The sequence below is a fragment of the Heptranchias perlo genome, chromosome 19, assembly GCF_035084215.1.
Source record: "Heptranchias perlo isolate sHepPer1 chromosome 19, sHepPer1.hap1, whole genome shotgun sequence".
NCBI lineage: Eukaryota > Metazoa > Chordata > Chondrichthyes > Hexanchiformes > Hexanchidae > Heptranchias > Heptranchias perlo.
Genome location: NC_090343.1, coordinates 20,750,387 through 20,776,285, shown reverse-complemented (window position 1 = coordinate 20,776,285; position 25,899 = coordinate 20,750,387). Strand labels below are relative to the sequence as shown.

The following is a 25,899-nucleotide window of genomic DNA, read 5'->3' as shown; positions in this document are numbered from 1 at the left end:
GTGTTCTAATATCACTAATCAGGGAGCAACCTTTTGCAGTCCTCCAGGCTTAGGAAATTCAAGGATCTGAGGTTGAACACAAGTCAGTGCTGTGCACAAGCACACAAAGAAAGGAACCGATAGGGTAGGTGACTGCATTCAGCCCACCAACTAGCGGATCTTCTGTGATTTTGTTCATGGTAACCTGGAAGATATGTTGTTTTATAAGAACAACAGCATTATACAATGTAATGCACAATGTATCGTTCAACTGCCAAGGTGACTTATTCCATTTCTAAGGTGGGGATGAGTTTACAGGCCTGTCATTTTATGCTTTTTGCTGTAAATAAGCACACTCTGAGGTCAATTAGAGGCTAACTGGCTCCTCCTCAACATTAGAAAGAACATATAAGAGTTGGGGCAGGGACCAGGCCTGGAGGCCAAAGTTGTGGATGGTGGGTGTAGGGGTGAGGGGGATGCAACTGGCCAGGGCTGCAAGCCAGCAAATCGAGGGTGTTTTGGGGATCACAGGTGCCAACGTGAGGATAGGGAAAGGGATTGGGCCCAGAACCTGCATTTTTGGTGACAGATGTGGGGCGCTGGTCAGCGAGAACAGGAGGCAATCACTCTGGGGGAAAAAAAACACCCTGCACCCACCATCCAAAAATGGGGGTGTATAATGTCAGATTGCCACCAACCTCATGCCCAATAGCTAAAATAAAATAGATTCTTTTCAATTAGTAAGACATTGAAAAAGGTACAAACTATTTAATTGGGATCTGAGGGCATCTAACCAAAATTTGGGCGCAGAGAATCATACAAGCAACATTCAGTAGCTTTGCAAGAACTTTAATATAACATCTACACCACCAAGCCAACTCATTAGAATGGCTTTGCCAGCTAGAGGGCAGGTTAACTGCTAGCCATTATCTCCAAACCACTTCATTAACAGCCTCCTTTAATAGGATTAAAGTGAAATCTTTTTAGTAATTAGGTGCAATTACAATGCTTTTACTCACAATAATGAAAAACTGACACAGATCATCTACTCCAGTTAACTTGAAATCTGAATCAAAAGGTAGATAAATCTCCGGGACCTGATGAAATGTATCCCAGGACGTTATGGGAGGTTAGGGAGGAAATTGCGGGTCCCCTAGCAGAGATATTTGAATCATCCACCGCTACAGGTGAGGTGCCTGAAGATTGGAGGGTAGCAAATGTTGTGCCTTTGTTTAAGAAGGGCGGCAGGGAAAAGCCTGGGAACTACAGACAGGTGAGCCTGACATCTGTAGTGGGTAAGTTGTTAGAGGGTATTCTGAGGGACAGGATCTACAGGCATTTGGAGAGGCAGGGACTAATTAGGAACAGTCAGCATGGTTTTGTGAGAGGAAAATCATGTCTCACGAATTTGATTGAGTTTTTTGAAGGGGTAACCAAGAAGATAGATGAGGGCTGTGCAGTAGACGTCGTCTACATGGACTTCAGCAAAGCATTTGACAAGGTACCACATGGTAGGTTGTTACATAAGGTTAAATCTCATGGGATCCAAGGTGAGGTAGCCAATTGGATACAAAATTGGCTTGACGACAGAAGACAGAGGGTGGTTGTAGAGGGTTGTTTTTCAAACTGGATGCTTGTGTCCAGCGGTGTGCCTCAGGGATCGGTGCTGGGTCCGCTGTTATTTGTTATTTATATTAATGATTTGGATGAGAATTTAGGAGGCATGGTTAGTAAGTTTGCAGATGACACCAAGATTGGTGGCATTGTGGACAGTGAAGAAGGTTATCTAGGATTGCAACGGGATCTTGATAAATTGGGCCAGTGGGCCGATGAATGGCAGATGGAGTTTAATTTAGATAAATGTGAGGTGATGCATTTTGGTAGATCGAATCGGGCCAGGACCTACTCCGTTAATGGTAGGGCGTTGGGGAGAGTTATAGAACAAAGAGATCTGGGAGTACAGATTCATAGCTCCTTGAAAGTGGAGTCACAGGTGGATAGGGTGGTGAAGAAGGCATTCAGCATGCTTGGTTTCATTGGTCAGAACATTGAATACAGGAGTTGGGATGTCTTGTTGAAGTTGTACAAGACATTAGTTAGGCCACACTTGGAATACTGTGTACAGTTCTGGTCACCCTATTATAGAAAGGATATTATTAAACTAGAAAGAGTGCAGAAAAGATTTACTAGGATGCTACCGGGACTTGATGGTTTGACTTTCAGGGAGAGGTTAGACAGACTGGGACTTTTTTCCCTGGAGAGTAGGAGGTTAAGGGGTGATCTTATAGAAGTCTATAAAATAATGAGGGGCATAGATAAGGTCGATAGTCAAAATCTTTTCCCAAAGGTAGGGGAGTCTATAACGAGGGGGCACAGATTTAAGGTGAGAGGGGAGAGATACAAAAGGGTCCAGAGGGGCAATTTTTTCACTCAAAGGGTGGTGAGTGTCTGGAACGAGCTGCCAGAGGCAGTAGTAGAGGCGGGTACAATTTTGTCTTTTAAAAAGCATTTGGACAGTTACATGGGTAAGATGGGTATAGAGGGATATGGGCCAAGTGCAGGCAATTGGGACTAGCTTAGTGGTATAAACGGGGCGACATGGACATGTTGGGCCGAAGGGCCTGTTTCCATGTTGTAACTTCTATGATTCTATGATTCTATGAAAAGCAAAATACTGCAGATGCTGGAAATCTGAAATAAAAGCAGAAAATGCTGGAAATACTCAGCAGGTCAGGCAGCATCTTTGGAGAGAGAAAGAGAGTTAATATTTCAGGTCAATGACTTTTCATCAGAACTGGAAGAAGTAAAGATTTAACAGTTTTTAAGCAAGTACACAGCCAGATAAAGGGGGAGGGGAGGAGAGGACAAAAGGGAAGGTCTGTGATAGGGTGGAGGGCAGGACTGATTAAGTGACAAAAGGGATGATGGTGCAAGGCAAAGGGGGTGGTAATGGGACAAGTAAAGATAGCTCGGGGTCATAGAATCATAGAATATTACGGCATAGAAGGAGACCATTCAGCCCATCGTGTTTGTGCCAGGTGAAAAAGAGCTATCCAGCCTTATCCCGCTTTCCAGTTCTTGGTCCATAGCCTTGTAGGTTATGGCACTTCAAGTGCATATCCAAATACATTTTAAATGCGATGAGGATTTCTGCCTCTACCACCCTTTCAGGGAGTGAGTTCCAGACCCCCATCACCCTCTGGGTGAAAAAAATTCTCCTCAACTCCCCTCTAATCCTTCTACCAATTACTTTAAATCTATGCCACCTGGTTATTGACCCCTCTGCTAAGGGAAATAGCTCCTTCCTATCCACCCTATCTAGGCACCTCATAATTTAATACACCTCAATTAAATCTCCCCGTTGCCTCCTCTGATCCAAAGGAAACAACCCCAGCCTATCCAATCTTTCCTCATAGCTAAAATTCTCCAGTCTTGCAACATCCTCGTAAATCTCCTTTCTAGTGCAATCACATCTTTCCTGTAATGTGGTGACCAGAACTGTACACAGTACTCCATCTGTGGTCTAACTAGTGTTTTATACAGATCTAGTATAACCTCTCTGCCCATATATTCTATGCCTCGGCTAATAAAGGAAAGTATCCTGTATGCCTTCTTAACCATCTTATCTACCTGTCCTGCTACTTTCAGGGATCTGTGGACATGCATTCCAAGGTCCCTCTGTTCCTCTACACTTCTCAGTATCCTACCTTTTATTGTGTATTCCCTTGCTTTGTCTGCCCTCCCCAAATACATTACCTCACACTTCTCTGGATTGAATTCCATTTGCCACTTTTCTGCCCACCTGACCAGCCCATTGATATCTTCTTGCAGTCTACAGCTTTCCTCCTCACTATCAGCCACATGGCCAATTTTTGTATTATCTGCAAACTTCTTAATCATGCCCCTACATTAAAGTCTAAATTATTGATATATACCACAAAAAGCAAGGTACCTAGTATTGAGCTCAGTGGAACCCCACTGGAAACAGCCTTCCAGTCACAAAAACACCCTTCGACCATTATCCTTTGCTTCCTGCCCACTGAGCCAATTTTGAATCCAACTTACCACTTTCCCTTGGACCCCATGGACTTTTACTTTTCTGACCACTCTGCCATGTGGGACCTTGTCAAAACCCTTGCTAAAATCCATGCAGACTACATCAAACGCGATACCCTCATCATCCCTCCTTGTTACCTCCTCAAAAAATTCAATCAAGTTAGGCAGACACGACCTTCCCTTAACAAATCCATGCTGACTGTCCTTGAATAATCCGTGCCTTTCTAAATAACAATTTCTACCGTCCCTCAGAATTTTTTCCAATAATTTGCCCACCACCAACGTTAGACTGACTGGCTTGTAATTACTCGGTCTATCCCTTTGTCCCTTTTTAAACAATGGTACAACGTTAGCAGTCCTCCAATCCTCCGGCACCGCGCCTGGTCAGAGAGGGGAAGGTCAGAGGGGATAGTGAAAACACGACAAAGGGTGAGATTGGAGGGAGGAATGGGGTCAGTGGAAAGTGAAGGAGAAGAAGGATCAGGAGGGGCGTTGGTATCTAAGAGTTGTTGAAGCTTGGGGTCCTTGACACCTGAAAGGAAGAAAATATTTTTTTGTTAAAGCGCCTTCTTCATGGTGGGCATTCCTGGAAGTGAAGTGGCAGTGACCTTCCCCTCTCTAACCCCGAACAATCTTTCTTTGTCCCATTACCACCCCCTTTGCCTTGCACCATCATCCCTCTTATCATTTAATCAATCCTGCCTTCAACCCTATCACTGACCTTCCCTTTTGTTCTTTCTTCCTCTCCCCTTTTCCCATTGCTCTGTACTTCCTTAAAAACTGATAAATCTTTACTTTTTCCAGTTCTGACGCCAGGTCATCCACCTGAAAAATTAACTCTGTTTCTCTCTCCACAGATGCTGCCTGACCTGCTGACTATTTCCAGCATTTTCTGTTTTTATAACTTGAAATCTGAGTTATCTCACATTCTAATAGGCCCTTGAAGCAGAATGCCTAAGTAAGACAAAGAGCTGTCCAGAGCCTGGGAGAAGAAATTAAAGAGAGAAACGGACAGACAGCAGAATGACGAACCTGAAAATTGAACAGAATGGTGAGTAGGCAGACTTAGTAGATAAATTAGCAAGAAGATTAGAGTATAACAATGTCAGAAGTACGTAATGATCAGACAGAGACTGGGATCTCAGCATGCGGTGTGCAGCTGCATGGCAAAAATTGCAGAAGCAAAGATGCAGCAACATTGAGAAAGACTAAGGCCCTGATATTTACTCGGGGCCGTGAAGAAAGCGGGGGGAGGGAGGGAGGGGGGAGGGGATCTCCTGACGGGAAACCCAGAAGTATGGGTTTCCCGAATGTCCTTACAATTTTGACGTAAGGATGTCTTTCAAATTTTTTCTATAGGTTTTCCGTGCAACAGCCAGTCAGATTGACAGGCTGGCTGTCAGTCGGATGGAAGAGCAGCCGGGGAGCAGATGCCAGCAGGTAGGTCTGACATCAGGGGCTTGGGTCCGGTCATCGGTTGGTGGAGGGGGTGGGTTCGGAGACATCATGGCGGGTTCAGTCATCCGGGGGGGGGGGGTCGGTCATTGGTGGGTGGGGGGGGTTCGGAGATCGTGGGGAGTTTGGACATGGGAGTTGGGTCCGAGATCGTGGGGAGTTTAGACATGGTGAGGGTCGGCCGATCGGTGGGGGGTCAGAAATGGGGGGGGATAAGACATGGGGTAGCAGGACAGCTGATCATGTGTGCAGGATCACGGCAGGTAAACTTGTTGGGCCTCCGGGCCCACAAGCAGTGAAATAAAGTCATTCACCCACTGAGCTGGGCCTTCTCGCCTCCTCTTATGTGGCGTGAAGCAGAAGGCCCAGGAATCCCGGCCCCTAGGAGTTAAAAAATAAAAATGCTGTTAAAATGGAGGCCCGCAGCTTCCTTAAAAGATTTTACTGATCAGCCTGCCTCCTGAGAGCGGGTTAGTCGACTACCCGCTGACCCGCCTCCATTAAAACCGGAAGTGGGTGGGTTGGGGTCGGATTTTACATTTTTACAATTTTTACCTTCCCACCCGCCCCCAACCCACCCATTTTTGGGGTTAAAATTTACCCCTAGACGAATTAGTGATTGTGGATTAATGAATCTTGGAACCATGTACACAAGGAATGACCATCAGATCAGATTTTGGCCTAGAAATTCGACTTCTGCCTGCCTGTTTGTTCCTGGTGTGATACCAGAACCAAATTTGATTTCGGGCCTCATTTACCTATCACCGGCGCCCCACTATAGCTTGCCGATTGTGGAAGGATGAGAAATCAGTCCACTCCAATACCATGCCAGCCAGCAAATCGGGCCTCAGGGGAGGGGAGGCAATCCTGGAGGCCTTCAAATGGGCCGGCAGTGGGCTGAAGCCTTATTGTGGGCCCAGGACGAGCACACAAAAATAAAAGTTCAAAATTTCCTGGACCATTTTTGAGCAGCCTGAAGCTGTCCCTTTAAGGACGCTGGTTGAATGCCTGGTACAACTGGGCGGCACATACACGACACACACTCCACCCATTTGTAATTGAATTTTCAAATCCGGGTCCTACACTGGTTCTTTAAGCAGTCTGATGCCTGTTTTAGGTGGGCGGGCTGCTTGTCCATTTACAGGCCCGCCTGAATAATGCATTAGGCAAACCTTGGGCACCAAAGGGGCAGCCGAGATGAACCTCCCTCCACAACCACCTCCCCACCGCCCCCCCCAATTTTGAACTGTTGGCTGCCCATTTTCCAGGCACAAAACAGGCAGCTGTGAGTTAAATTTCTCCCCCTATGTCTGTAGGATATCTTTGCACAGTCAGGTAGCCTCCTTTCAGAGCAGATACAGTATACTCAGTTATGCAGGGGTTTGAGGTAGGTACCGTATGACATTAGCCAGAGCCAGAATGGTCTCCTGAACTAGTATTGATTGCCTAAGGGGGGTCGTAGAAGAATTTTCCAGATTTTTTTCCCTAATTGGCCTGGATTCTTATCTGGTTTTTCCCCTCTCTCCGGAGATTACATGGCTTCCGGGTGGGGTGAGGAGTGTACGTATTATGAGGCACAAGACATCACAATTGTGTCGATCATTTTTCATATGTTGTTATGTGTGAATTTGATAACACTAGCTATCAATGTAACTAGGGTGTGTTATTTATGACATCAGAACATTGATGTACTGTTCAAATTCCAATTATATGTATACAGTAATGGTACTCTACATAGTGTCCAGTTCATAGTATCATAGTCATCCTGACTTGGAAATATATCGCAGTTCCTTCATCATCACTGGGTCAATATTCTGGAACTCCCTACCTAATAGCACTGTGGGAGAACCTTCACCACACGGACTGCAGTGGTTCACGAAGGCGGCTCACCACCACCTTCTCAAGGGCAATTAGGGATGGGCAATAAATGCCGGCCTTGCCAGTGACGCCCACATCCCATGAATGAATTAAAAAAATTATGGTACAGCACAGGAGCCCATTCAGCCAAACATGCCTGTGCCGGTTCTTTGAAAAAACTACCCATTTAGTCCCACTCCCCTACTGTTCCCCCATTGCCTTGGACATTTTTTCCCTTCAAGCATTTATCCAATTTCCTTTTGAAAGATCATAACAACTCACTGCATAAAAAATTGTTTCCTCATGTCGCCTCTGGTTCTTTTGCCAATCACCTTAAATCTGTGTCCTCTGGTTACCCACCCTTCTACCACTGGAAACAATTTTTCCTTTTTTACTCTATCAAAACCATTCATGATTTTGAACACCCCTATCAAATCTCCCCTTAACCTTCCCTGTTTTAAGGAGAACAACCCCAGCTTCTCGAGTTTCTCCACATAACTGAAGTCCCTTATCACTGGTACCATTCTAGTAAATCTCTTCTGCACCCTCTCTGAGTTATTGTGGAGTTGTGTTACACTTAATAGTACAGTTGTAAAGATGTGACTGTGCCTGAAAACACTAGACCAGATGAAAAAGTTATCTAGATTTTGTTGCATGGGTGGGTCTAGGACAAGCATCAATGCCCCTAGTATTTGCCATTGGGTTAGAAAGGTACAGCTACTCAAGAGAGAGAGTAGAAGAGCCTAAACCAGGGCAAAACAGCAATTACTGTACCTTGTCATAAATTATTTTCTTTAGTCATTGACTGCATGTAAAAACTACAGATAAAACATTTCAGTGTGCTACCTTATTTGTTCCTTGCCTTTGTTATCTCTAGACTGGACTATTCCAATGCTCTCCTAGCCGGCCTCCCATCTTCCACCCTCCATAAACTTGAGCTCATCCAAAACTCTGCTGTCCGTATCCTAACTCGCACCAAGTCCCGTTCTCCCATCATCCCTATGCTCGCTGATCTACATTGGCTCCCGGTCCAGGAATGCCTCGATTTAAAAATTCTCATCCTTGTTTTCAAATCCCTCTATGGCCTCGCCCCTCCTTAACTCTGTAACTTCCTTCGAGATCTCTGTGCTCCTCCAATTCTTGCCTCTTGCGTATCCCTGATTTTAATCGCTCCACCATTGGCAGCTGTGCCTTCAGCTCTGGAATTCCCTCCCTGAACCTCTCCACCTCTCTACCTCTCTCTCCTCCTTTAAGACGCTCCTTAAAACTTACCTCTTTGAACAAGCTTTTGGTCACCTGTCCTAATACCTCCTTATGTGGCTCCGTGTCAAATTTTGTTTGATTACGCTCCTGTGAAGTGCCTTGGGACGTTTTATGATGTTAAAGGAGCTCTATAAATGAAAGTTACTGTTGTTGTTGTTATTTTCCCATTTTCTTTAAATATTAATCTTCTGCCCAGCCTGCCAGCTTAAGGCAGAAAGAACATTATGGGCCATTATTGGCCCGTTCTGATGAAAGGTCATTGACCTAAAGTGTTAACTCTGTTTCTCACTCCATAGATGCTGCCTGATCTGCTGAGTATTTCCAGCTTTTTCTATTTTTATTTCAGACACAGCATCCGCAGTATTTTGCTTTTACCTTAGTCTTGGGGCCCTTCAAAAAGCCTCTCAGCTGGCGTGGATTCAGCTAAGGCATTTTAAGGGCGTGAAGGATAGAATTCCCAGGGTAGCCCAGGAAATGGCTGGAGTGAAAACACAGGGGAGAATCCTGGTGGAACAGGTCCCGTCCCAAATATTGGCCACAGGCAGCTGATCCATGCACCCTGTCCTTGATCCGGGCCGTAATTTTATGGCTGATTAACTACTACTACACAGTAGCTAATCCATAGGCTGTAGGGTCAATTGTTTAAGGCTCTGCTCCCATTATACGGCCTCGCTTGTCGGGAACGGGCATCAGAGAATGAAGCACTGAGGCCAGCACGCCCAATTCACGGTGTGCCAAATTTTCAGGTGAGCGTCGATCTCCACATCCGATTCTCCAATTTGCGTTTCCATCAAGCGAGGCTATGCGCCAGGAATGATGTCGTGCAACATTTTCCTCTGTAAGTGCTACCAGCAGCACAGCTGTAAGTGGCCCTGGAATACACAGAAAGGAGTCAAGAGACAATTCATTTACCAGTCCTAATTATATGCTTTATGAAGAGAAAAATCATTCAGGTTGTTGGAGGGAGGTATACAGTGGTGTTCCCCAGGGGTCAGTATAAGGGGTATTGCACTTTTTGATGTATGTTAGTGATCTGGACTTGGGTATAAGAACATAAGAAATAGGAGCAGGAGTAGGCCAATTGGTCCCTCGAGCCTGCTCTGCCATTCAATAAGATCATGGCTGATCTGATCCTAACCTCAAATCTAAATTCATGTCCAATTTCCTGCCCGCTCCCCGTAACCCCTAATTCCCTTTACTTCTAGGAAACTGTCTATTTCTGTTTTAAATTTATTTAATGATGTATATTTTAAGTATGGAGGGTATAATTTCAAAGTTTGCAGATGACACTTCAGGAGGACATAGACACACTGGTGAAATGGGCAGACACATTAATGAAATTTAATGCAGAGAAGTGTGAAGTAATTCAATTTGGTAGGAAGAATGAGGACAGGCGATATAAACTAAATGGTACATTTTTAAAGGGGGCTCAGGAATGGAGAGACCTGGGGATGCACATTCACAAATCTTTGAAGGTGGCAAGACAAGTTGAGAAGGCTGTTAAAAAAGCATATGGGATCCTGGGCTTTATTAATAAAGGCAAAGAGTACAAAAGCAAGGAAGTTATGCTAATCCTTTGTAAAACACTGGTTAGGCCTTAGCTGGAATATTGTGTTCAATCCTGGGCACTGCACTTCAGGAAGGCTGTCAAGGCCTTAGAGAGGGTGCAGAAGAGATTTACTAGAATGCTTCCAGGGATGAGGGACTTCAGTTATGTGGAGAGACCGGAGAAGCTAAGGTTGTTCTCCTTAGAACAGAGAAGGTTAAAGGGAGATTTGATAGAGGTGTTCAAAATCATAAACTGTTCTAATAGAGTAAATAAGGAGAAACTGTTTCCAGTGGCAGAAGGGTCAGCGAACAAAGGTCACAGATCTAAGGTGATCAGCAAAAAAGCCAGAGGCGACATGAGGAAACAATTTTTTATGCAGCGAGTTGTGATAGTCTGGAATGCACTGACTGAAAGGGTGGTGGAGGCAGATTCAATAATAACTTTCAAAAGGGAATTGGATAAATACTTGAAGGGAAAAAATGTACAGGGCTATGGGGAAAGAGCAGGGGAATGGGCCTAATTGGATAGCTCTTTCAAAGAGCCGGCAGGCATGATGGGCCGATTGGCCTCCTCCTGTGTTGTACCTACTAATGATATGATTGAACCAAATATTAACCAAGTGCTGGATCTTAAATATTTAGCCCACAAAATGAGGAATCATAATCAATTGTACAGAATATTATTTTATATTCGTTTGAAAGTGCATTAAGTGGACCTCATCACAGTCAGTATCACTTAGATTCAGTTAAAGGACATTGGCAGTTCACATTTTTTTGCTCCTGGATATGAGTTTAATACCTGCTGATTTACCAGGGAAACAAGAAATTCAGCTGAATGATCAGACACCATTTCTCATTGTAAAAGCTCTGGGTTTATGAGTGCAGTTGAATTCTAATAAATGCATAACTATTTTATGCTTGAAGTCATATTTCTACAAACTGCAGATAAAATAGTCAAGTTTGCAAGGCCTTTTATCATAGTTAATTCAATCGTTCATTTAGCTTTCTGTGCTGTACCCTGAACATAATTCTATGTAATGCTATGGGCTTGATTTTATATTATATTTAAAAATCAGACATTGGATTTACTGTAAGTTTAGATATAAAGGGTAATTGTCATATTAGCTTAGTAGTAGTACTCTTGCCTCCTAATCAAAAATCATATAATATTTTATTTTTAGTATAAAAAAGCAATATTCCTCCCAGACAAGGTTTACAAGCAAATGGTTGTATTTTCTTCAAGTATATTGATTGCCTTCGGTTTTTGGAAACCAGTTTAGTTAGTTAATTTAAAATACTAATTATAAATTCTAGGTCCTGTGCTTTGTAGGTGTTAATGGAATGGGATTCTGTAAATTGGAAGCAGCATTCAATTCAGAATCAAGAATTAGTTATATGAATTTCATTGTTGTGTATCATCAGACTTCGATCTGGTTTTGTTGAGATTGTGTCTTAAAAGAAACTAAGCAGATGAAAGCAGAATCTTTAGTCCATACTGGATTCCAAAGGGTATTCCAAAAAAAGCTCAATGCATTAATGCACTTCATATGAAACTCATTGCCTGAGGGTAATGGCTCAAGACCGCATTCTGTTACCAAGGAGAATGAGAAGGCCAAACTGTTAACATTCAGCATGCCAGTTATTAGGATTCTGTTTCATTCCAAGAGACTGGTTTGATCTATAGGTTTTAATGAACAATGTGTTATAATCTTAGATGTCTTGTACTTTAGTAATAGAATAGATCACTGTTAAGCCTGATCCTGTCCTCATTCTATATCCACACAGGCAAACTTTCCTGCAGGAGTCACTGGATAGCAATTAGGAGTAATCCTGGTTGATTTTCCCCTCCCTATTCTGGGCACAGATGCCAATTGTAGTACTTCAATTGCTGATCTTGCTGAAATCAGTTCACTCAGCACAAACTAGGAATCAACCTGGGACCTTCTAGTCTGTGTGGCTTAGTACTACACTGGGTGGTATCTTTATCTATTAGCTATTGGAGAACTTCACCTTGCAACTTAAGAAACAAAGAGGGTGAATATCTGCGGTGATTGTCCCGATCATTGTTGTAACTTCAGTGGAAGAGCTATATAAGCCCCGGAAAAAGTTCGTAAACATCGTAAGGTGCCATTTTTCCAGGGTTTCTGTGGTTCTTCTTCCAAAGTTGCAATGGACGAACAGCAGAACGCCATGCAAATTCGCCCCGAAACTCTCACCAATAGCGATTATTTTGTTTACCCCTTGAGAATGCAACTGAATGAAAATCCAGTAATGAAAACTATTGAAGGTTATAGGGATAAGAGATATATGATCAAACACTCTTTAAGACAGTAATTTATGTTGAGCTGGTTCCCATGGAGTTGCATCCACCCATTTATATGCAGAATGTGTTAGGCAACACATTGACAATTCCCGTCAAGTCATGTTTATCATTTTGTTATTCTGGTCAGGGAAAGGTTCAAACAACTAACAATGAGAAAAATGTATTACTGGCCTATATAAATGGGCTTCCAGTTCAACCTACCTGTGGCCTGAATCCATATAGTGGAGCCAGTGCAAGTATCACCAAGGGCAACCAATTATCTTTGCTACTAGCAGCACTTTTCACTAAAGGGTCACAACAAAATTATTTCCCAACAAAGATTTTGGTGCCTTGACAACACTGGCTGTTAAAATAGAAAAAAAAACAAAGAATACTTATAAGGTAAAATTATTTTTTTAATTTTAATTTAAAAAAATAGATGGTCTGCAACTCCTTTAAAAAATATTGTGAGCATGTTTAGTGTTGTTTAATGGGTGAAAGGCACTACCCAAGCATCTAGTGAAAAGCTCCAATGAAGTGAACTGCCAACAAGAGTATTATTGTTCTGAATACAATAACATACTTACATAAGCATTGAATCTCCATATGAGCTTTTTAAAGAGAAACAGACACAGTGATAATAATGCTTCCTAAAGTCCCTTTTGTAATGAGACAGTGTTTAGTATGTTAGCAATTAAGTACTTACAAAATCTATCTATATATAAAAATCTTGCATCTAGCACGTGCGTCATACTTCAAATGTCACAGTTCAGATGTCATGCTTTGTCTAAATTACCAACAAATCGCAACTGAACAGTCTTTTATAAAACAGTATCCAAGAAGAAAGCCAGTCACTTTCTATGGTTTTGCTGACTGTGAGATAACCTGATCTCGCCCCAAGGAGAGCAGCCAATCATCCAGTTTAGAGAAACACCCAAAAGTGCTCAGTCTCTAATTGACCTCAGGATGTACCTGAGGATTGTTTTGAAGGTTCTAGGTCAGGTTAGCAGCTAACCATCATAACATGCTCCAGATTGCCCATGAACAACACCACAGAAAAGTAGCAAGTAACTAATAAAAACAATTAATCACACAAAGCAGAAAAAAACCTTCTTTCAGACTGTAGTTCTGAAATTGAATTAGATTCCATTTAAGAACTAGGATCTGATTATCAGATAATTAATACTGAGTGTTTCCAGAAAGCTTTAAAAAGAGGAGGTGAAAGCAGTTTGACAAGCCGGGGAAAGATTATTATTAGTGTAAGCCTTCAGGTCATTACTAAATGGCGGTTCTCTATGGTACAGAGTAGTGCTTTAAATTGTATCGTACATTCTCTTAATAGATTCAGTGGGACTCTCAGAAGGCTTCATGTGTCCCATATTGTGCAACCAAATCCATTGCATTTGATAGAAATTGTAGAAAGGGTTTAAGCATATTGCAAATGCACCTTATCAAAAGCAGCTCAATTCCTAATAAACTATGATTGTGACATAATTCTAGTTAAAGTACCAACTATCTCAGTGAAACAGAAATCATACTTCCCATTGGTCGCCTTCATATGCAAATGAGGTTAAATCTACACATAAAAATGACTAAAAATGTATGAGTACTTCACACAGGGTGGCAAACTCCCTCTTTTCTCTTCCTCTCCTATGAAATGCTTATTATGGGAACTGGTGCAAGGGCCATCATAGAACAAACAGTTACTGAGCTTCACACTGACACTGAATTTCATCTACCCTTTTTAGCCCATTCTGCCCTCTTATCAATATCCCTTTGCAGCTTCCTTAGGTCTTCTAAAGTATTAACTATACCTTCTATTTTGGTATCATCTGCAAAATTTCAACACCACTCCCTCTAGGCCTATATCCAAATCATTGATATGAACAGTTAACAGAAGTGGCGCCAGAACTGAACCCTTTGGGACACCACTACTCAATTTCAACCGCTCTGAAAAACATCCCTTAACTCCTACCTTCTAACCAATTTTCAATCCAATTTGCTATCTTCCCCTTGCAGAAATGGGCATGGAATGCATTGAGAGCTGATCTGCTAGTTCTGCATGACCCCCCTATTTCTGGGATTTCCTGCCAGAAGTGACGGGAAGATCTACAATACTTCAGGTGCAAGAAACACTAATAACATATATAATATAAAGAACATAAGAAATAGGAGCAGGAGTAGGCCCTGCAGACCCTCGAGTCTGCTATGCCATTCAATAAGATCATGGCTGATCTTCGACCTCAACTCCACTTTCCCACCCGATCCCCATATCCCTTGATTCCTCTAGAGTCCAGAAATCTATCTATCTCAGCCTTGAACATATTCAACGACTCAACATCCTCAGCCGTCTGGGGTAGAGAGTTCCAAAGATTCACAACCCTCTGAGTGAAGAAATTCCTCCTCATCTCAGTCTTAAATGGCCGACCCCTTATCCTGAGACTATGTCCCCTAGTTCTAGACTCTCCAGCCAGGGGAAACAACTTCTCAGCATCTACCCTGTCAAGCCCCCTCAGAATCATGTATGTTTCAATGAATCACCTCTCATTCTTCTAAACTCCAGAGAGTATTCTACTCAATCTCTCCTCATAGGACAACCTTCTCATCCCGGGAATCAATCTAGTGAACCTTCATTGCACCGACTTCAAGGCCAATATATCCTTCCTTAGATAAGGAGACCAAAACTGTGCACTGTACTCCAGGTATACTCCACCAAAGCCCTCCTACAATTGTAGTAAGACTTCCTTACTCTTGTACTCCAACCCCCTTGCAATAAAGGCCAACATGCCATTTGCCTTCCTAATTGCTTGCTGTACTGCATGCTAACTTTTTGTGTTTCTTGTATGAGGACACCCAAATCTCTGAACACTAACATTAAATAGTTTTTCACCATTTAAAAAATATTCTGTTTTTCTATTCTTCCTCCCAAAGTGAATAACCTCACATTTCCCCTCATTATACTCCATCTGCCATCTTCGTGCCCACTCACCTAACCTGTCTATATCCCTTTGCAGACTCTTTGTGTCCTCCTCATAGCTTACTTTCCCACTTACTTTTGTATCATCAGCAAACTTGGATATATTACATTCTGTCCCTTTATCTAAGTCATTAATATAGATTGTAAATTGCTGAGGCCCAAGCATTGATCCTTGCGGCACCCCACTAGTTACAGCCTGCCAACCTGAAAATGACCCGTTTATTACTACTCTCCATTTTCTCTCCGTTAACCAATCCTCTATCCATGTTAATATATTACCCCCAACCCCATAAGCCCTTATCTTACATAACAACCTTTTATGTGGCACCTTATCGAAAGCCTTTTGAAAATCCAAATATACAACATCCATTGTTTCCCCTTTATCTACCCTGCTAGTTACATCCTCAAAAAACTCTAATAAATTTGTTAAATACAATTTACCTTTCATGAAACCATGTTGACTCTGCCTAATCATATTATGATTTTCTAAGTGCTCTGTCACCACTTCCTTAATAACGGATTCCAGCATTTTCCCGACGACTGATGTCAGGCTAGCTGGCCTGTTTTCTCTCTCCCTCCTTTCTTAAATAGCGGGGTTACACTTGCTAACTTCCAATCTGCTGGGACCGTTCTAGAATCCAGGGAATTTTGGAAGATCATAACCAATGCATCCACTATCTCTACAGACACCTCTTTTAGAACCCTAGGATGTAGGCCATCAGGCCCTGGGGATTTGTTGGCTTTTAGCCAGTACTTTTTCTCTATTGATATTAATTACTTTAAATTCCTTACTCTCATTTGCCCCTTGGTTCCCTGCTATTTCTGGAATGCTTTTTGTGCCTTCTACTGTGAAGATAAATACAAAATATTTGTTTAACGTCTCTGCCATTTCCTTAGTCTCCATTATAATTTCTCCCATCTCAGCCTCTAAGGGACCAACGTTTCCTTTTGCTACTCTCTTCCTTTTTACATACTTGTAGAAGCTTTTACAATCTGTTTTTATATTTCTTACTAGTTTACTCTCATATTCTATTTTCTCCCTTTTGATCAATTTTTTTGGTCATCCTTTGCTGCCTTTGCTGGTTTCTAAAACTTTCCAAATCCTCAGGCTTACTACTATTCTTCGCAACATCATAAGCCTCTTCTTTTAATCTAATACTATCTTTAACTTCTTTAGTTAGCCACGGATGGATCGCTTTTCCCATGGACTTTTTATTTCTCAATGGAATGTATGTTTGATGAGAATTCTGAAATATTTCTTTAAATGTCTACCACTGCTTATCTACCGTCATATCTTTTAATCTAATTTCCCAATTTACCTCAGCCAACTCGCACCTCATTCCTATGTAATTGACTTTATTTAAGTTAAGACTCAAGTTTCGGACATATGTGCATCACTCTCAAACTCAATATGAAATTCTATCATATTATGATCACTCTTCCCCAGAGGATCCTTTACTGTGTGATTACTAATTAACCCTGTCTCATTACACAATATAAGATCTAAAATAGCCTGTTCCCTGGTTGGTTCCATGACATATTGTTCTCGGAAATTTTCTTGAATACATTCCATGAACTCGTCCTCCAGACTGCCTTTGCCAATTTGATTTGTCCACTCTATATGAAGATTAAAGTCCCCCATGATTATTGCATTACCTTTGTTACAAGCTCCTATTAATACTATGTTCAACGGTATAGCTTCTGTTAGAAGGCCTATAAACTATTACCATCAGTGTTTTCTGCCCCTTGTTTTGTCTAATTTCCACCCATACTGATTCTACTTCCTTATCCTCCGAGCCAAGATCCTTTCTCACTACTGTCCTTATGTTATCCTTTATTATCAGGGCTACCCCCCCTCCTTTTCCATTTTGCTTGTCTTTTCAAAACATCAAGTACCCTGGAATATTTAGTTCCCAACCTTGGTTACTTTGCAACCATGTCTGTGTAATGGCTATTAGATCAAACCCATTTATCTCTATTTGTGTCCCTAATTCGTCTATCTTGTTATGAATGCTTCGTGCATTCAGATAAGCAGCCTTTAATTTTAACTTTTTACCATTTTTCCCTGCTTTGACCTTATTCGCTGATGCACTATTACTATTACTGTTGAATGCTCTGTCCCTTCCTGTCACACTCTGTTTATCTTTACTCAAATTGCTACATTGCACTATTGCCTTATCTTTTCTCTTTAGATTTCTAAATTTCCCCTCACCTGACCCCTCTTTACTCTCCCCACTTGAATGGACTTCTGTACCATGGTTCCATGGTCAGATTTCCCATCCTCCCAGCAGCCCTTGTTCTCATCCATACAGGTAGCAAGTACCTTGTACCTTTTGGACAAGGTCAAGGGCTGACGCTCCTCCATCCCTACATCCTGGATCTCCATACCTGACTCGCAATCACATCCTCCTATTCTTAGTTTTATTAACTAATTAGTTTATCTACTTAAGGTTATTAATTTAAGCTCTTAGTTTAACCCACTGCCCTAACTTAGAGAGAAAAAAAACCTGTAATACTCACCATCCAATCACCTACCTGCTGTCCTGTGGCTTCACTCTTTCAAATTCCTGCTTGTGTGAGTGAAAGTGAAAGAGAAAAAGACTCCGCCCACCTCTCGCTCACCCCTCACTCACCCCTCACCCTCCTCTCGCCCACCCCTCACTCACCCCTCGCTCTCCTCTCGCTCACCCCTCGCTCTCCTCTCGCTCACCCCTTGCTCACCCCTCGCTCTCCTCTCGCTCACCCCTCGCTCACCCTCGCTCACTTCTCACTCACCCCTCGCTCTCCTCTCGCTCACCCCTCGCTCTCCTCTCGCTCACCCCTTGCTCACCCCTTGCTCACCCCTTGCTCACCCCTTGCTCACCCCTCGCTCTCCTCTCGCTCACCCTCGCTCACTTCTCACTCACCCCTCGCTCACCCCTCGCTCTCCTCTCGCTCACCTCTCGCTCATCTCTCGCACACCCGCTCTCGGGCCTCCTTTTATGCTCCACTCAATTCTCACTCTCCTGCTCTCGGGCCTCCTTCTATGCTCCGCTCACCTTAATAAGAGCTCAGTTAGAGCACTGTGTGCAGTATTGGTCTCCAAACTATTGGAAGAATACTGAGGCTTCAGAGAGGGTACAACACAGATTCACTAGGATGCTGCCAGGTACGAGGAAAGAAAAATGAGAGGCTTCAAAAATATTGTATTTTATCGTTAGAACAATGCAGATTATGGGGCGATATGAAAAAAGTGTTTAAAGTTATGAAAGGATGGGACAGTGTAGATAGAAGCAGACTGTTTCCAGTAGTTGCGGGATCAAGAACGAGAGGCCATAGATAAGAGATTAAATGTAAGCGATTTAGAACAGCGGGCAGGAGAAACTACTTCACACAGAGTTGTGAGGCTGCGAAAATTCATCTCCAGGGTTAGTGGTTGAGACAGAAGCTAAGTCAATATTCAAGTCTAGATTGGATAGGTGGATGAAGCAAAAGGGATTGAAGGGATATGGGAACAGTGGGTAAATGTGATTAGGACCATTTGCTTGCATGGAGGGTAAATGTTGACATGGACTGATTGGGCCGAATAGCCTGTTTCCATGTTGTAATTTCTATGTATTAAATTACTCCAGCCAGCCTGTGTAACTCAAGCAGAAAATCTAAACCATCACGTCATATACCAGTGCTGCAAAATGTCAAAACTCTGCAAAACGGCAGTGTTGGTAGTGTATGGGTGTATATAAGTGTTGAAAAGCACTGTTCATAACTATAAAAAGCCCCTTGGCCTCCGTGGAGCGTATTCCATCGGGAACTCATGTGAGGAAATTGTAGGCATGCTCCTCCTGACACTACAAAAATAATTTTTCACTTACCTTTTTGGGGCCTCTTCCTCTTCACCACCCAGTATAACTGGCAGAGTGTGCACAGCGCACGCTGCACATATCTGTCCCTCAAAATTGCAATGGGGTTCTATGTACATCATAGGACCCTAACTTGCATACAGTTATGAGGCTCCCTATCTGATTCAGGTGGGCGACTGGGCCACCCAGCGGGAGGCCTCAGTAAATGTGGTAGCAGAACGGAAACGGGATAGAAAGTTCACCACAGCTATTTTAACTCCGCTACTGCCCTGGCTGAGTTAAAATCAGCCCTTACAATTCTATGATTCATATGACATTCCTCTTCCTGTTACTTTAGGCATTAACCCAGCACTCCATTAAAATTACAGACAAAGGAAAGTCATTAAGCATTCTTCCACTAATATCAGCAATATTAATTCACATTTTACTTTTTTATATTCTTCATTGTCACATTTCCTGTATGTAGTCAAGAAGTGGGTGGACACTGTTGAGTTAACAATATTAGTAATTTGTGAATTCTAATTGGCTGAATATTCCCCTTTCAAGCTTGATTGAGCATATGTTAGAAATCTAAATGTACACAACAAACCCCAGCATAGCGACACCCACAAAGCTTAAAGGAAGCTGCAGAAAAAAAATCCTCTAAAATATCTCAAGGTATGACCGAGTAACAATAATGGATATTTGCACACAGTTTACATAAGGATTGTGAATAAGTAGGCCAAGGTCTTGGCCATTTAATCTTTCTGCCAATCTTAGTACAGTAAGGACAACCATTCAATTTTGCTTAATATAGGAACAGGTGCAGGCCATTTGGTCCATTGAGCCTGCGCTGCTATTTTGTTAGTCATTAAATTAGTGGCTTATCGTGGTACATTTCTATGTAATCTGGGTAATAATAATTGAGTCACAGCAAAATGTAAGAACCACAGCTGTAACTTTAGATTTCACTTCCTTCATTAGGAAAGTTCCTCTTTTTAAACAGCATCTCCTTTTTAGAGGGTATATTCTTACAGTCTATACAGACCAACAAAAAAAGGAGGAAACTCTGGCCTTTAAAAATAATTACATATTGTTCTTGAAATTTTAGTTTAAATAACAGACAGGTACTAGGAGACTTTCCAAAGAATTCAAAAAGGTGAAAACTGAGCTTTATATGAAAAAAAACTCAAATGTCATGAGCATTGGGTATTCATTTCAAATATAAAGTTCCCAGAAATCTGGTGACTTCCCCATCTCACCTGAGCCGTGAAGTGGAAGAGAAGTGGTGAACAGAGACCAACCACTTCCACACAAAAAGGGAGGAGAAATCAAGTTAGATCATCTCATGAATTCTTTGCAGATTGACTGCTTACAGAGAAGCACAGTGTACATGTTTAAAATATGGCTCTGTGAATATTAGTGAATTAGATCCTTTCAAATATTTGTCTGTTGTCTTTTATTGGGCATTAAAGTTAACCCAGACTGTTGACTGTGTGAGAGAAGTTTTATTTCATGGTAGTTTTTCAAATTTGCTGCCAAAGAAGGTACCACATTTATATGCAAGATATTTTATTATATTTAGACGTGGGTAGAATAATGCAATTAGTGATAAAATCCTAGGGATTACTGTTAATGAAATTAGCGGACAAATGCTTAACTTGTTCATATGGCATTCATTTGTCCATTATTTTAGCAGAGGCCTATTTAAAATAAACAGGTTAACATCTGTATTGGAACAGCTGTCAGAGGAATGGCATACTGTTACAAATTTTGGATCTTGCCTTAGATATTCTCTTGGGTGTTAGTTGCTCTCAAAAGCGGTCTGAGCATCTTACATTTAGGGATGTCCCTGTGCTGTCCAATATCTAACTATACAAAAGTGTAACCATTTGTGATCTGAACCGAATATTTATGTCTCTTGCGTATGCTCCCACATGCATCACTGCAATCTTTTCAAAGGTGGACTGAGAAAATTCTTGCGTTAGAAGGGTTAAGCTGTTTTATTTCACAGGAGGTGAGTGTACATAGCAACACTCATAAATTGGACTCGCTTAGTTTGATCAGAACAACTTGCCTTTGCCCAATAATGCAAAATAATGAACATACCATACTTCCTCACATCAGTAAACCATCTTGCTTTATTTAAATAAAATAAGTTCAAGCTGGTGTTCTGCATTCTAACCTCCTGATTCCAGCGGAAGTTTGCCCTTACAATTTTCTATTTAAAAAACCTGACTGACGTCCTGTGTTTCTGCCTTAGTTTTTTTTATTTGCTTGTGTTCACAACCCAAAAGGAGGGCCTACAATAGATAGCCTCTGCTGAGTGTCCAGGACCAAGTTCCTCCCAACACAATGCACGTGAGGTGTTTATTGATTGCCAAGATAGACTTATTTACAGTCTTTGGGGAAACAACATCAAAGCCTACCTCAATCACAATTACCCACCTTTCATCTCAGTGCCTTTTTTTTTATACTTGTGTGAATATACTTTGCTTTAAAACACAACACTTAAATGTAACTCTCATTTTCCAAATCTTTCTGTGGAAAATTGGTCAAAAAAATCACAAAACGTGACACTTAAAAAGACATCAAGCGTTTGTCCATTAATATCACCATCAAGAATTTCTAGGCTCAAAAGGACGTCATTGTGCTGGCTAGTGTGTTGACACCACAAAATTAATCTAGCTTAGTTTTGGGAACAAGGAGTGAGCCTTGGTTCAGTGGTAGCATTCCTGCCTCTAATTCAGAAGGTTATGGGTTCAAGCTCCACTACAAACAGCTCCGGCAAGTGGAGACGAGAGTTCCAGTCTCTGAATACTGGGTTGACATCCAGTGAAGATGCCAACCCAGTATTCAGAGTGTCCGATAGGAATGGAGTGGTGACTCCTCATTACAACTAGCCAGTCCTCCTGGTAGGGAGTTGTGAGTCAGGGTAATGATCTGGCCACATAAAAAGGGGCTTCATTACAGAAACAACCTAGCACACAAACTGCTGGATTTAAAAGCAGTGGAAAAAATGGGTTGCCTGGTGCTACTAGGCACGGAACAGAGAAAGGGTAGGTTTGGGAACAATAGTAAAAATGTGAAAACTGGTTTGTAAATGCTAACTCTGCAAAATTGCTGCAGCAGAATTTTCAAAATAGCTTGTTCCTCAAATTGAGTCTGCTGGAACAATTCTGAATATGGCAACACCACGCCTTTAATACATGTTTATAAATATAAAATCTAATTTATACAAACAGAGTGCACAAGTAATCAACATAAAAGAATAGAAAATATTAAGGCACTACCTGAATTAAAAGTTGGCATGGTAGTAGTTGCCAGTATTCACTAGGGAAAGCTGAAATCTGAAAATGCACCCCCAAAGTTGCTGATATTGCCATCACAAGATAGTTATGGATGAGGACGGTCATATGGCCCATCTTAATTCATCCAATCAGAGAGATCCTAATGTCCCCCATTGTAGCATCCAATTGTTTCTTAATTGTGTCAAGGGATTTTACTTCCACTTTTCTATCTGGGAGTTTTTTCCACGTGTTAATCAGTCTTTGTGCGAAGAAGAATTTCCAGAAATTACCAAAATTACCATTTGCTAATTTGAAAGAATCGTTCTTTTTCTGTAGTTTAATTTAAAGTATATTCTTGGTTAACATTTTCTCTACCCTTAACAAACTTATGTACCTCTATAAGATCATCTCTCAGAAGCCTCATTTCCAGTCTTTCTTCATAAATCAGACCTCTGACACTAGGGAGCAGCAGCAGCAGCAGCAGCACAACAACATGCATTTATATAGCGCCTTTAACATAGGAAAATGTCCTGAGCCGCTTCACAGAAGCGCAATCAGACAAAAATTTACACCAACCCAAGGAAGGAGATATTAAGAAGGGTGACTTGGAGTGATAGCGCACCACGGTCACAGTCACAGAGGATTTCATTTGATTAGGGCTGTTTCATCCTGTGGTAAGGGCGTAAACCTGATTGGAGTGATTCAAACATGGAGTTGCGGGAGAGATGGGCACGGATTTGGAAGGTTACAACATGTTCAAGGACTTTGGACAGGAAAAGGAAGTTGGAGTAAGGGCAGTTGTTTGCATAGATCAAGGGTGAGTTTTTTTTGTGGAGAGGGTGATGATAGCAGTTTTGAAAGAGAGAGGGACAGTATCTGAGGAGAAGGAATCACCTACAATGTTATCTAGCATGAGGGCAGGAAGAGAAGTTGGGTGGGGAACAGTTTAGTAGGAATAGGGTCAAGGGAGCAGGAGGTGGGTCTCATGAACAAGGTGGGGTTGAAAAGGGCATGAGGGGAGATAGGAGAGAAACTAGAGAAAGACATATGTTCAGGACTAGGGCAAAGGGGAACCTTGCGGGAAGTTTGGCTTAGTGGGCAAGAGGGAGGGAGCGGGAATGCAGCAGTTGTAGCTGAATGGATGATCACAATCTCAGAGACAAAGAAGTCCATGAGCTCTTCTCACTTGTTGTTGGAGGTGAGGGTGGACAGGGGTTTAAGGAGATGGATGGTAGTGGAGAAAAGAAGCCCAGGGTTATCATTACATTCTAGCATGATCCTGGACTAGTGAACAGTTTTGGTAGAGGATAGCAGTGCCTTGTAGTGCTTGTTGTGATGTGGTCATTCAGAATAATACTGCGAATATCTTCAAAAGTGATTTATTCAAAATTCAAGCTCTTTTAGAAAGTAGAGGACTCTACCATTGTGCATTAGTGAAACATTAAAATATCATCTTCAACAACATTTGGTGCACATGTTAGAGTCAAGGAAATATATTCTGAGGTAAGCTCTGATATTGATTTATCCATAAATGACTTAAAGAGGGAAAATAAGAATCTGTGTTGTGTGCTGCTGAGTAAGTGGAATCATTTATTCTGCATGTATTTATCAACATAGTGGCCCAGAAATTGCTTAAAAAAGAACGTCGAGCTCAACAGCGCTCACCGTTAGTGGCGAAATCGAGGAGCAAGCTTCAGAGTTCGCACATGCGCAGTCAAACGTGAAAGTCCGGAACTTGCTCCTCCTGGTTCGCCAGTGAAATGACAGTTTCGAATTAAAGCTATATCGACGGCTGGAATCAGTGGAAACAAGGGACCAGCGCCAACTTGCTCTTCTGCCCAGCTGGAAAGGACCTAATATCGCCAAAACAAATACCAGGTCTAAACTAAGTTTTAATGACCACCAAACAACTAAAAATTAACTTTTAAAAATGAGGAATCTCATTACTCCTTATTTTAATAGTTTTTGGGCATTAAAAGTTTTCTTTTAATTAAATAATTTTTTTTAAATGTTTTTTTTTAACTTTTCCCTTCTGTCTCTTTTATTTAATTTGATTATTTCTTCCCCCTCTTTTTTGCTGTCTATAATTGTTTTCACAAATGATTTTAGTGTTGTACTTTTCACTTCCTGGATTTTATGTTCCAGCTTGCAGAAACTGTTCGCAGCTTGTCAAAAATGCTGCAAACTGATTGGTCGAGGGGAGAAAGTGATCCTCTCACTTCTCCCATGGTCCTAGCTTCACTGGAGCTAACGCTGGACTCTTCTCTGCTTCCTGCAAGAGGAAGTGCACCCAGTAAAGACCACGGTAAGTTAGCGGGTTAGTATCAATCTATGGAACTGCGAGCACTGTTGGTTCACCACTCGGAGCAATTTCTGGGCCAATGTCCTCAGTAAATCCTCCAATCACTTCCAAACACCTACACAATATGGGAGCTATTAGCTGACCCACCAAGAACATGGTCAAATTTCTATTGTTATTAACTTCCTGGTAAGGATGTGCTTGTCATCTTTCCTTCTGTTAAATAACAATAAATCTTGGATCATAAGTGAAGCTGAATTAATCTACTGTTAGATTTATGAGATTGTTTAAAGTCCTTTGTAAGCTTACAATTCTCCATTTGATTAATACAAAAATAAACAGAGCTGCAGAGCAGCCCAATAAAATGAGAATCTTATTCTCCTCTGTGGAAAATAATCTTTCTCCCTTGCAATTTCCAGTGATTTTCCTTATATCTAAATGGTAAGAGCTAAATGATTATAGTTCAGAATATCAGCTGGTGCTAAATGATCTGCTGTGGTCTTTCCAGCCCTAAGGAAAGACTGAAGTGGATATTAATGTGAGAGACGTTGTTGGGTCATTACCCCCTGCCTCTCCTGCAATTCTATTCACCTTCAAGTTCTTGTGCTTATTTTCGATTTTCCAATTTATCATTTCTTTGTTTTAAATGATTCTGTCCAATGCTTCAGTAATCTTTTCCAGATTTACCAAATTGCCATCCAGGCTTCCTATATGACCCATTTACTCTATTCTATTAGTGTGTTTACTCTACCAGTTCTATTTTCTTGCTCTATTCTATTAGTGTACTTTTACCATCCATTCTATTGTCTAGTGATAGGATTTTCTTTTCAGTTTCTGAAACAATTGTTTTAAAAGTCATCGATCAATCTTTCAGACCTGTAATTCAGACTTCCATATAAAAAGTCACACCCTAACGCTTCTCTACATATTGTAATATCAAAATCTCATTTATTAATATACCCATAACTATATGGTTTTGACTCAAGACTGGTCAGTTCTCTCTTCTGTTTGGTTACCTGACTTAAATATTTGGGGGTATAATTGGTCTTGACAGT

The 25,899-nt window shown here is 41.6% G+C and overlaps 1 long non-coding RNA gene across 1 annotated transcript in view; it reads right to left on the bottom strand.

The window, feature by feature from the left end:
* The window catches only part of LOC137335216 (uncharacterized), a 52,245-nt gene extending 32,878 nt beyond the window's left edge, over positions 1–19,367 (bottom strand). Inside the window, exon 1 of the long non-coding RNA XR_010966364.1 lies at positions 19,289–19,367. This is a non-coding gene — a long non-coding RNA (uncharacterized lncRNA). The remainder of the gene's footprint in view (positions 1–19,288) is intronic.
* Positions 19,368–25,899: the final 6,532 nt, after the last annotated feature.